This window comes from Acomys russatus, chromosome 18 (genome assembly GCF_903995435.1).
Source record: "Acomys russatus chromosome 18, mAcoRus1.1, whole genome shotgun sequence".
NCBI lineage: Eukaryota > Metazoa > Chordata > Mammalia > Rodentia > Muridae > Acomys > Acomys russatus.
Window position 1 is genome coordinate 9,083,440 of NC_067154.1, and position 12,019 is coordinate 9,095,458.

Genomic DNA, 12,019 nt, shown 5'->3' on the forward strand with positions numbered 1-12,019 from the left:
GCCCATAACCTCAGTACTAGCTAGAGTTCTCATGTGGGGGCCTGGGTCTCATAGGAAACGCCCCTTGGCTAGTCCCCTGCTATTTAATAAGTTGTTTTTCAGGACAGATGGGGCAAGCCTGGGCTTCTACATGGTGCAGCCAGTACTGAGGACAGCCTGGCTTGACACAGAAGTAAACTATAAGAATTCTTGTAATCTGTAATTCCCACCCTGAATCCCCACTGTGCTTAACCTAGCCTTTGCATCCAACAGAATTATCAAGGCCTTTCTCCCTTCTGATCCAAAGCAAAGGATGGGGCCATTGAGATGGCTCAGCAGGGAGGAGCCTGACCATCCCACAAGCTTCTTCCTCAATCTCACAATGTGGCAGGAGAGAACTTACTCCAGAGAGTATTCTGTACTCCACATGGGTGCCTGCATATGCACCTGTGTGTGGGCACACACACACACACACACACACACACACACACGCACGCGCGCACGCGATAGCAAATACATAAATAAAATTATAAAGCAGGGAACGACCAAAAGAATTGAGAAAAGTTGTAACTATGCATTGGCAACATCCTCTGAGGCTCATACTGGGGTCACCAATATCTTTCCAAGCCCTGGCCCCAGTGTTGCGGTTGAGTGTGTCTGTGGTGAGGAGTGGATATTCTTAATGCCCAAAGATCTTTCTAATGATCACCCTAAAGTTGGGCATGATGGCCCATACCTATCATTTCAGCACCTGGGAAGTTGAGACAGGAGGATTGCCATCAATGTGAAGGCCAGCCTGGGCTACAGAGTGAGACCTTATCTCAAAACAAAAATCATCCAGCTTGTTCTAGAATAAGCTAGTACTTAAACTTATTCTTATAGATAAAAAAGTCCCTTCTCACATGAGTGTGATTTTACAGGGAATTTCCTAGACCAGAGTCAGGGGGAAATGATGGAGCTAGCAGTGCTACAATACAAATATGGAGTCAAGCATTTTAGAAGCAGAACACAGCCTATGGCTATTTATTTATGCTGAGCCAGGTACCAGAAAAGATTTGAATAGGAATCAACTCTAAGCAACTATTCCTTTAAAACAAAATAATAACGTAGTGGTTGGGAAGATGGCTCAATCAATGAAGTAGCACCTTGCAAGCACAAGGACCTGAGTTCAAATCCCCAGCAACCTCATGAAACTTAGGTGTGGTGATGTGCTCCTATAACCCAGCACCAGGGCCCATGGGAGAGAGTCGGGAGCTTGCTGGCCAGTTTAGTTGTATCCACGAGCTCTCAGTTCAACAAGAGATCTTGTCTCCAAGAATAAGATGGAGAATGAATGAGAGAGACATTCAAAGTTCACCTCTGACCTCTATCTGCATGTGCACACACACAATACATGTATATGTATACATACCCACACAAACATGTACATATCAACATACAACAACAACAACAAAGGAGATGAGCTTTAAGAAGGGACCAAAGAATTACTGTTTGCCCCTTAGGTCAGGGCAAATAGAAACGGAGAGCAGAAGGACAAGAGCTCTCAGGGCACCTACATCTTGGCTCAAGACTGACAGGAAGGAGAACACATGTGTATGTTCTAGATGTCTATCTGTATCTCTATATATCCTGGGTCCTAGTGTCCGCTGTGGTAACAATCTAAGTTCTCCTTAATCTATAAGGAATCCAGAAGTTGTTTGAAGGACGTCTACAGGAAGCACCTCCAGGACAATGTGTCATTGCAGGGAAGACAGACAAAAAGAGAAGTGCACCGAGGGTATACTTGGGCAAGCCCAGTTTCAACTGGCTGGGAACTGGAAGGAACTGAAGGGACTTGGATGGAACTTAGCTCACTCAGGGAGGGGGGTGGAATCTGGGAGTATTTATATCCTGTTTCTTATGTTCAGTGTTCCCGGCATTTCCCATCAGTTCTGTACAAGGGAGATGTCAGAAAGCCCTTAGGCAAAGATGCAGAGCTGGCAGCTGGGAACACTGCAGTGGCAAGGCCTGAGGGGATCGAAGAGGCTCTAGGACTGAGAAGGTGGGGGGGGGGACCGGGAGGGGAGTTGCTTTGTCCCTAAATAGCATAGTCCTAGACAAGAGTACGAACAAGCAACTGGAGTGATACATGGCACTTGACCCCAGGGACTCAGCCTTGTTGGCAGTGGCCTGAACGCTTGAGTGCTTTAATATTCCTATGCTCAGATTCTAACCCCCAAGGAATTGCTGGCATGAGAGAGTAGGGATATTGAGATGTAGAGCCCCATTGAATGGGGTTAGGGTCCTTTTTTTTAAAAGCATTGTCACCATCTTTCCGCCACAGCAAGAGGTCAGCAATGTGTACCTAGGAAGGGAGCCTTACCCAAACCTGACCATGCTGCCACCTTGACCTTGCCTTTTAGCCTCCAAATGCTTTTTGCTTGGAAGCCAGCCTGCCTCTGGTACTTTGCTATAGAAATATGAACCGATCAAAGCAGAAATGCTAGAGCTCTAACAATGAAGACCAATGGTTAGCTGCTCAAGAGACCACCAGGGAACCTGGCACAGCAATGAAGCTCTGACATGCTGGTGCTGGTGGCAGCAGGGACTCACAGCTGGAAAGGATTAAACCCACATTCAGTTTACAACAGACTCTGCTCTCCTGGTTGCCCCCCCCACCCCCCCCCCCCCGCCCAGCATCCTTAATGAAGAGAGCAGGGTGTGCCTGAGTCTTTGGTAATCCTATCAGGTGTCTCTTCAGTCTAGGTAGCATCCTTATCCAGAGGACCACAGCTTCAGTAGCCACATCCCAGATACCCCAGATGCCCCTGCAATGCCAGGAAGAGTATGGGAGAATACTTAAATAGACCTAATGCATTGGTAAAATTCAGTAGCCAATGCTGAAAACTGGGGAACATTCTATGCTCCTATGTCACGTGTGTCACTGATGAGAGGAGTGGAGAAAGTAATCGCTGCTGGAAGATAAAGCGGATGGTTGAAGCCTGTGTCTAGACGGGGCCAGGACAAACTGTCATGGACCTTCAGATGCTCCTGAGCCTGAGCTGCTATGGTCCCATAGCTCTCTATGCTTTCAATTAAAAAGGCCAAGAGGGCGAGAAAACTACAATGAGAGTGTGGGGGACCCTGTGTGTACAGCCAGTGTTGGGGGACAGTCTTGCAGTCTCTTATAAAAGCAAACACGTTCTTACCACACCATCAAGGGATCCTGCCCCTTGGTATTTACCCAAAGAATCCGAGAACTAAACAGCTACACCAGCACCTGCTTGTGGAGGTGGGGACAGTCTCATCTGTGGTTGTCAAAATGTGGAGTCAGCCAAGATGGATGGATATGCAAACTGGTACCCACATAATGGGATCTTGGCCATGCAAGCATGTCAATCTGAGTTCCCCAGAACCCATGCTGTTGTCGCCATCATTGTTGTTTTAAAAGCCGCGCATGGTGGCATGCATTTAATCATCCCATTCCCTGGGAAGGCAGAGACAGGAAGATTCCCGGGGCTTACTGGCCAGCCGTACTTGGTAAGTTCCAGGTCAATGAAACCTTGTTTCAAAGAATGTGGATGATACTTTAGTGTTAGGATCCAAGGCTGTTCACAAGTCTCCATATGCGCATGCACATTGGTGCACTCACACTCTCACACAGATATGCCACCCTCAAATCCATGAACACATGTGCAAACACACACACACACACACACACACACACACACACACAAGAGAAGAGTTGTCAAGCCATGAATACATTGAAGAACCCTAAATAATCTTGTGTTTTCTTTGAGATAGAGTCTCACTACGTAATGCCACTCTGGCCTCAAACTCCTACAGATGGACCTGCCTCGGCACTGAGCAAGGAGTGGGCCCCATACACAGCTAAATGAATATTTTTAAGTAAGAGAAGAGTCTGTGTGCAGCCTGGGTAGTTCCAGTTGTGGAAAAACAAAAGCATAAAGATAGCTTTATGGCCAGCAGTTGCCGGTGTGAGGAAACGGGGAAGGATGAACAGACAGCTCAGAGGATGCTAGGGCAATGAAAGTGTTCACTGTGGTTCTGTAGTGGTGGGCAGGGATCTCCATGCGTCTGTCTATCTCCTAGGCGGCACACGAAGGACAAACTCTGATGTTAAACCAGGGAGAAGGCCACGGAAGCATCCGCGGATCTTCAGCAGATGTAACAAACGTTCCACTTTGAGGTGGGACTGGTGATGGGAGAAGCTGTGCATGTGCGATGGGTGGTATTATGGGAAATCTTTGTATTTCCTGTAATTGTGTGTAAGCCTAATGCTACTGTTAAAAATAAAACATATTGATAATTATTAATATATATTAAATATATTAATGTTCATGTATCATGTGTGTGAGAAAGAGAGAGAGAGAGAAACCACAATCTGGTAAGCCTGGGACCCTACCACGCCCCAACCTGACCAAGCAGTGTCTAGCACAGTGAACATCCTGTCCCCCCTCCTGACCATGACCATACTAATGGCTTACCCCTGAGCAACATCAGCCCACAGCAACTGACAAGTCAGACACAGCTGGTAAGCCCAGGGGATGCGGATTTCTTATCGTTAGCAGTTTCCCGTGGTCCAGCAGGCTCATGGCCCACAGGGCTCTGACAGAAGTATTTTAGCAAAGTCATTCTGGTCACCCACAATCTGCTTTTACCTTTAGCCTGATACGGGTCTCTCAGTTCTGCATTTTGTTCCTTGGAAAAGACATTTGCAGTAGAAACTGGTAGAATGACTATAAATTCTAGAAAAATCTTAACACACACACACACACACACACACACACACACACACACACACACACACACACACTTGCACACACAAAGGCAGTACTGCCCCCAAGGGTGAGATAAATTCTGCAATAATAAATGTGCCAAACAGCATTTAGCAGCCCAGAAACCATCTTGGACTTCCCTGGGAGTCTTTGTCTCCACTAGTCCTGTAGGAACTAAGAGTGAAAATATAGGAGAACAAAATTCAGGATTTGAGTCCAAAGACCCAGCCCACAAGCCGGTGCCCCTATCTCTATTAACACACGAACGTTGCCCAGACTCCCCTCTGCAGACAGCAATCTGCAATAAGTTACCCCAGCTCTGAAGCAGAGTTTCTATCCTCACAGTCTGAGAATCGCCCTAGACTCTCTGGTCTCTCCTGCTCACTTTGCCTGCATCCCTGTCCCAGAACTTTAAAAACTAAAAAATTTCCAAGATCCCGCACAAACAGCTTAACTTTTCCTAGCCTCCTTTTCTCCACCCATAACACGGGGACAATAACACTCTGTTTATCTCCTCAAAGACCTGAGAGTACGAAGGGAGAGAAGCGATGAGCATCCATTATTAGTAATAGGACACGAAGGGAAATCACACCACGGCTATCACTTGCTTATATTCCAGAATCTTATATGACTACCACATTGTCGCATTTTGGTCATCCTGCCAGTACCTTTCTACAGGGGACAGTATCCACCTTCTGCCTTGTCCACCTTCTTTGGTGTATATACCCCCAACATGGCTGATTTCAAGCTAGCTAGCAATATATATCACTGAATTCCAAGTCAGGATAGGATGACAATGACCTACCCAGTGGCCCCTATTACTGGTGGTGGAACTTGCCTGCACCTCCTGATTGTTTGGTGTCTTACCTGTAGCCTTAACCTGTTTCTGGCTTTCCATGATTGCAAAGTCCTCTGACACTCAGTTTATAAGCCAATGTCCTACCCTTTTCTCCAGACCTCTTGGCTCTCTCCCTGGTGAGCACTCCAACCTCTGTCCTAGTCTGCCCCTGGCCCTCCAAGCAGTGTCCATCCCATGCCCATACCATAGTGCCAACGAAACCCTGGCTCTGAGCCGCCCTGGGCTTCGGTGTACCTCACAACCCCCAGAACTGCCCAGGCCACAGGAAAAGAATAACAAACACAAGGAAGTGGGCCCAAATTAAAACAGGAAACATTTTGATTGGCTGTAAGAACTTCTTGGCCCAAACTTTCAAAAAGGTACTCCAGGGGGCTATTTAGTCTCAGCCCCTGATAATCTGGATGAAACTCAATTATGCTCTTCCTGAATGGCAAGCCTTCTGTCTGCCTGCCCAAAGGAGGCGGGATGGAAGCAGAGTTTAAATCTCTTCAGATGACTGGGCTCTCGTATCAAGCTCTGTGCTCCCAGCCTGAGGAAAGTTCTAGGGATCATCACGGAGGGAAAAGAAAGTCCTTTGCCAGATAAATGCTCTCAGGCAGTGTTATCTCTTGTGGGACATAGACTACGTACCAGGGAGTTTACACAATAGTCTGACTTCCCAGAACAGCTCTGCAGATGGGAACTCATGCACTTCGAGAGGAAACTGAGGCTTACAGGGGTTAGCTTTTCCAGGCCATAGAGCGAGTAAGTGGCAGAGACTTGAGGCTACCATGACACCCGACACCAAAATCCGCAGTGCATGATATCACAGCGATGTGGCACAGTGGCCTTGGGGATGAGGGTTTGAAACCTACATCTGGATGAGTCAAGTGGGCAAGTTTTCATATTCCCGACATCATGCCAGCTGTGCCACTGACTAATACCAGTTACCCAAGCTGTCAGGTCCGTGCCAACGTCCGCTGCCTTCAGTGAGGGTTTAATATGAAGGCTCTGCCATTGACTGGCTCTGTGGTTAGAGATGGGAGTCGAGAGGATCAGAGTTTCCAAATTATGGTGGGTAGACAGATGGTGGCCTTGACAAGGTTTTTGTGTGTCTACCACTATAAGGACTGTGCAGAGAATGCATGCTGTAGCTCAGTGAATTCAATTTTGGTTTTGTTGTGTTTGAGTGAGTTGTTTTTTTTTTTTTTTCTATTTCTTTTTTTTTTTTTTTTTTTTTTTTCTTTTTTTCTTTTTTTTTTTTTTTTTTTTTTTTTTTTTTTTTTTTTTTGAGACAGAGTTTCATGTATCAAGGCTGGCCTTGAGGTTGCTATGCAGCTGCAGGTAACCTTGAATTTTTTCCTTCTTTTTTTTTTCTTTTTTAGTGTTATGCCTATGTGTACACACATCTCTATATGGGAGCTCCCTGCATAGGAGTGTGCAGGTACGCATAACTATTCGGATACATGTGGACAGAGTGGTGAGTGGGACATCAGACGTCTTCGTTTATTCTGTTCCTTAGTGCCTTGAGGTGAAGCCTCTCACGAAACCAAAACCTTAGCACATCAACCAGGCTAGCTGTCTAGTGAGCTCTTGGGATGCTTGTCTCTGCCCCTCAATGCTGTGGTCGCAGATATAGTCAAACCATGCTCAGCTTTTCACAGGGGTGTTGAGGAGTCAAACTCAGGCCCAGATGCCTGTGTAGCAAGTGGTCTTCTTACCCACTGATAGCTCCTGATAGCACCCATCGGATAGCTCCTGACATTGGACTTTTGATTCCCCTGGCCGAACTTCTCAGATGCTGGGAGTGCAGGCTCAGTGTAGCCTTGACTTCCCAATGTTTCCTGCTTGGCCTTTTGAGTTTAGGGGTTACAGGCATTGGCAGCCATTCCCCAGCATTGACTGTATTCCATTTGAAAGACACCCACTTATTCTCACATTACACACTGTCCTCTGCATATACCGTGGCCATTCCTTTATGAAATGCCAGCAGTCACTTTTTGGCAATTTTGATCTGAAGTCTCTGCAGCTTATCAGCTATGCCATCTGGACCAGGTGCCATTTTTAGGCCCCTCTGTCCTCTATTGAGACACAAAGCTAATGTTATCTATCTACAGAATCTTTCTGAAGAATCAGAGACATTGCAATACAGTCCTTGACACATTTTTAAAAAAATGAATGCCTGGGAGTCAGCCAAAGAAAGAACTGGAAAGTTAATTTAATAGCAAGAGCCAATATTCAAACCCTAGCTCAGCATTACATGCGGTGGCCTCCGCAGCCCTTTCTGCCTCTCTGTCTCAAAGACCGCCTTTATAACCAAGATCCCTTTCCTGTGTCCGTCTGTCCACCTAGAAAGTCTCCCCACCACGAGTTCCCGCTCTGCCCGCACAAGTCCCCCTGCCTGACCTGAGAATACAGGAGCAGTACATTCCATGGGAGGAAGGCCCACGGGAGACAGTCCAAGCGCCAGCCACCGAAACCAGCAGAAGTCAGAATGTCACGAGAGGCACACTTAGTTTCCACTCTGTCTCTGAGTCACTTCCCCTGGCCGTTTCCACATCAACAAAATGGGGAAGGCAGGCTTTTCCTATCTGGGGCCTGCTGGGCACAGGCGCTTAACTAATTGTAATGACCTTGCAGTCTTGAGGAGCCATTCCTGAGCTCCTGGGCATAGCTGTACCCCAGGCTCCACGCTGTACATACTAGTGTGGTCCTTTCAGCCCCCGGGTTCCTGTGGGGCCAGCATTCTACAGCTTCAGGACCCCCAGCCTGTCATTTGGTTAATCTCTTCCCTTCTTTCCAGGCAAAGGCATGGACCAGGAAGGTTGTGATTACTGCCAGCTATAATTCAGTGTAATTTAAAAAAGCACTTGAGACTCCACCACAGTTTTTACTCCCCACCCCCACCCCCATTACCCACTTGGAGCCTTCTGTTATAAGCACCTGCCCCCTACAGGTCAGCTGGCTTCACTGGCTCTCCAAAGAGCAGCAGAGACACAGAGCTTTACCTTCCTGTTAAGGGAATCTCTGTTTTCTCCATTAGTTCAAGGCATGGTTCTTGCTGCTGGCCAGTGTCACCTCCCTCCTGGTTGACCTTTGCTTTCCACAATCCCTAGCACTCATGGTGGCACCTGTCATCTCACCAGTCACAGAAGTGGGAAGAACATGAGTTCCTGGTCAGCCTGAGATATGGAGTGAGACCTTCCCTTAAGCCAAGCAGGGGTTGAAGAGAGCCCAGTTGGAGCATGAGGATCTGAGTTCAATCCCCAGCAGCCACACACAAACACCAGGCACACACTTAAAATTCACAGCGCTGGGAAGGCAGATATAGGAAGACCCTGGGGCTCACAGCTTAGCCTGGTCAGAAGCCAGTGAGAGACCCTGTCTGAAAAAAATCAAGGTGGATAGTTCCTGTAGAATGACCTCTGGCTTCTACATGCATGTTCTCATATGATTACATGCACCTGCACACATGTACACAAAGACACACAAACACCAAAATAATAATAACAATAAAGACAATGAATTTTTTTGAGGTAAAAATCTGCTAGCTCAAGCCTGGAGAGATGGCTCAGTGGTTAAGAACATTGGCTGTTCTTCCAAAGGACCTGGATTCAATTCCCAGCACCTACATGGCAGCTCACACCTGTCTGTATCTCCAGTTCCAAGAGATCTGACACCTTTACACTAATGCACATAAAGTAAAAGTAAGTAAATAAAAAACCCTGCTAGCTCAGTGAGGTAATTTTATTATCTGAACTATATACAAAATCCATATTTCAAGCCTGATTCTACAGCTAAACTGCTGGCTCCTTAGAAATCTCTTTTTATTTGTGTCCTTTTATGTAGCTAGGCTACCTTTCTCTCAAGTGCCTCCAAACCCGAGAGGGCTCCTTAGATTACTGTGGGTTTTTTTAAAAAATGTATTTCTTTATTCACTTTATATCCCTAGTGTAGCCCGCTCCCTCCTCTCCTCTTGGTCTCACTCTCTTCCCCATTTTCTTCCTCCTTTTTTCCTCAGAAAAGGGAGCCCCCGCTGCCGACCCACCTGGACACATCAAGTGGCATCAGGACTGACCACATCCCCTTCCCCTGAGGCCCGACAAGGCAGCCCAGCTCGGGGAAAGTGATCTAAAAGCAGGCAACAGAATCTGTGTCAGAGAGAGCCCACCTCTTGAATTTTCAAAAAAATCACAATTCCTTTATTCCTTATTTGCCAGTTCATGAATGACATTTTGTTGATGTTTTTTCTTCTTCCTCTCCTTCCCTCTTTCCACTCTTCTTTCCCCATCTTCTCTTTCTCCTCCTCCCCTCCCCCCTCTAGCTCTCTCTTCCTTCTCTCTACTTCTCTGTATCTCTGGAGCCATATCAGAGCATGGTGATATGTAGCCAAGCAGACAAGAAAAGAGGATTTCTATCCAACAGAGATTCATAATCCAAAAGAAAGAACTTAGTGTATTGTATAGCACACCTACACACACACACACACACACACACACACACACACCAGTCACAGCATGATATGGACCTCAAAGTATCCTTAAGGGAGATGCTTAACACGGAGCAGGACCTGCCCACTGAGTTTTGGGATTCTGGAAAGCATGACACAGAAGATCAGGATATGAAATGATATACTTGGCTGGGGATAAAGGTGGGAGAGGGATCACTGAGAAGCAAGAGCAGAAAGTGACAACATGTTATTAACAAATTTGAACTTCGTATGGTGGGGGAAAGCTTTTTATTATTAATAAGTACAACCTGGTAAGAGGTTGACCCACAGTATGATCTCAGAGGCAGCAGGAGCAGAAAGAATAAACCATGGTGAGTGTTTGGCTACGGGCACTGCACAAGGATGCCTCGCTTCATGCATGTGCCAATTTCTCTGGTGTAAATATTTCCGAGCACGGCCTGTTTCAACTACTGGTATGATCTCTTTGAAAGCCAAGTTGAGGAGAAATGGCCACCTGCTCGTGAGAGTGCAGTCCAGCCTTCTCCTGTCTGCATAGTGGAAGAGCTGGGGCGAAGAGGACAATTTTCAGGGTTACTGGCCTCCAGCCCATCTCTAACCTTTGACACCTACGCACACCTTGTTCACCTACCCAATCCTGCTAGGGAGAAAAGTGCCAGGCACACAGCAGCACGGTGCAAACCACGTGCCTTCTTCAGAGGTGTTTGCTGCTCTCAGAGCTGAAACCCCTCTCGGAAGCTACACTCGGTCATCCTTCGGCCCAGACTCAACTCTCCCACAACTTCCAATCATGTGGAATGCAAAATTGGTGCTTGAGTATCAAAGCCTGGAGCCGTACTCAATCTGAGCTTTGTTTGGGCATTTGATTAAGTTTTCACCCCATCTTCTTGAGGGGTTAATGAGCAGGCCAGATGATAAGTAGGGAAATTCACAAGTTTTCAAACAGCTCTCCCTGATCAGATGCCTACAAGAATCTAGTGAGGGGAGACTAGCTGTCCTGTCTGTCCCTGTTCGTGCCTTTGGACTCCATATAGAGAGCTTATGGTTATTGAATGAGAAGCTTCATGTTGCAATTTAGAGAGATGACATTAATGACAGACTAAAAAAAAAAGGATTCTTGGGGGGGAAATGTCTCAGTCAATATAGTCCTTGCCTTGCATGCATGGGGATCCCAGTTCACTCCCCAGAACCCAATAGGAAAAAAGAAAAGAAAACAAAGCAATCTGGAGATGGTGGTGGCATGGTGTTATGATCCCATTGCTGTGGAGGTAGTGAGGCAGACCAGCCATTCTAGCCTTATTGGTAAGTTCCAACCAATGAGAGATTCTGTAGAAGATAGAAAATGATAACTGAGGTGGTCAACACACACACACACACACACACACACACACACACACACACACACATGCCTGTTCACTCACAAACATATACACACAAGGGCTCTCAAAATCTTCACAGACTTGTGAGACAAGGCAAGTTTAACTTGAGACATAAGATAAAGCCTTCTTACAGATTAAAAAATTAAAAAAAAAAAAGGTGGCATAGTAGCACACAGCTGTAATATCAGCACTCAGGAAACAGATGCAAGTTTAACAGACTACCAAGTTAGGGCTAGCCTGTGCTACATAAAAATGCCCTGTCACACACAGATAAACAAGTAAAGTCTTGCCCTTGTGGGATGGGGAAGACTGGATTTAGCAGCTCCATGGTTTAGACACTTGGGCTTACTGTATAGTAACCCACTGTTAGTCAAGATGTGCCTATCAGAAAGTAATACACTAGCTAGAAAGGCCCTAAAATTTCCCCTGGGCTTTGTACACATGTGGATATCTAAGGATCATAGGGCTCGAGGGTTGGTGTTCTAGGGTGAGGGACCCCCCTGACACAGGGTACAAGAGTCTAGATCCCTGAGGCTCAGAAGTAAAAAAGAGTTAGAGAGACAAGGCACAGTGTCGT

At 46.5% G+C, this 12,019-nt stretch overlaps 1 protein-coding gene across 2 annotated transcripts in view; it reads right to left on the reverse strand.

The window, feature by feature from the left end:
• The window catches only part of Ptk2b (protein tyrosine kinase 2 beta), a 119,535-nt gene that overhangs the window by 53,508 nt on the left and 54,008 nt on the right, over window positions 1-12,019 (reverse strand). The gene's annotated exons all lie outside the window — the stretch shown is intronic.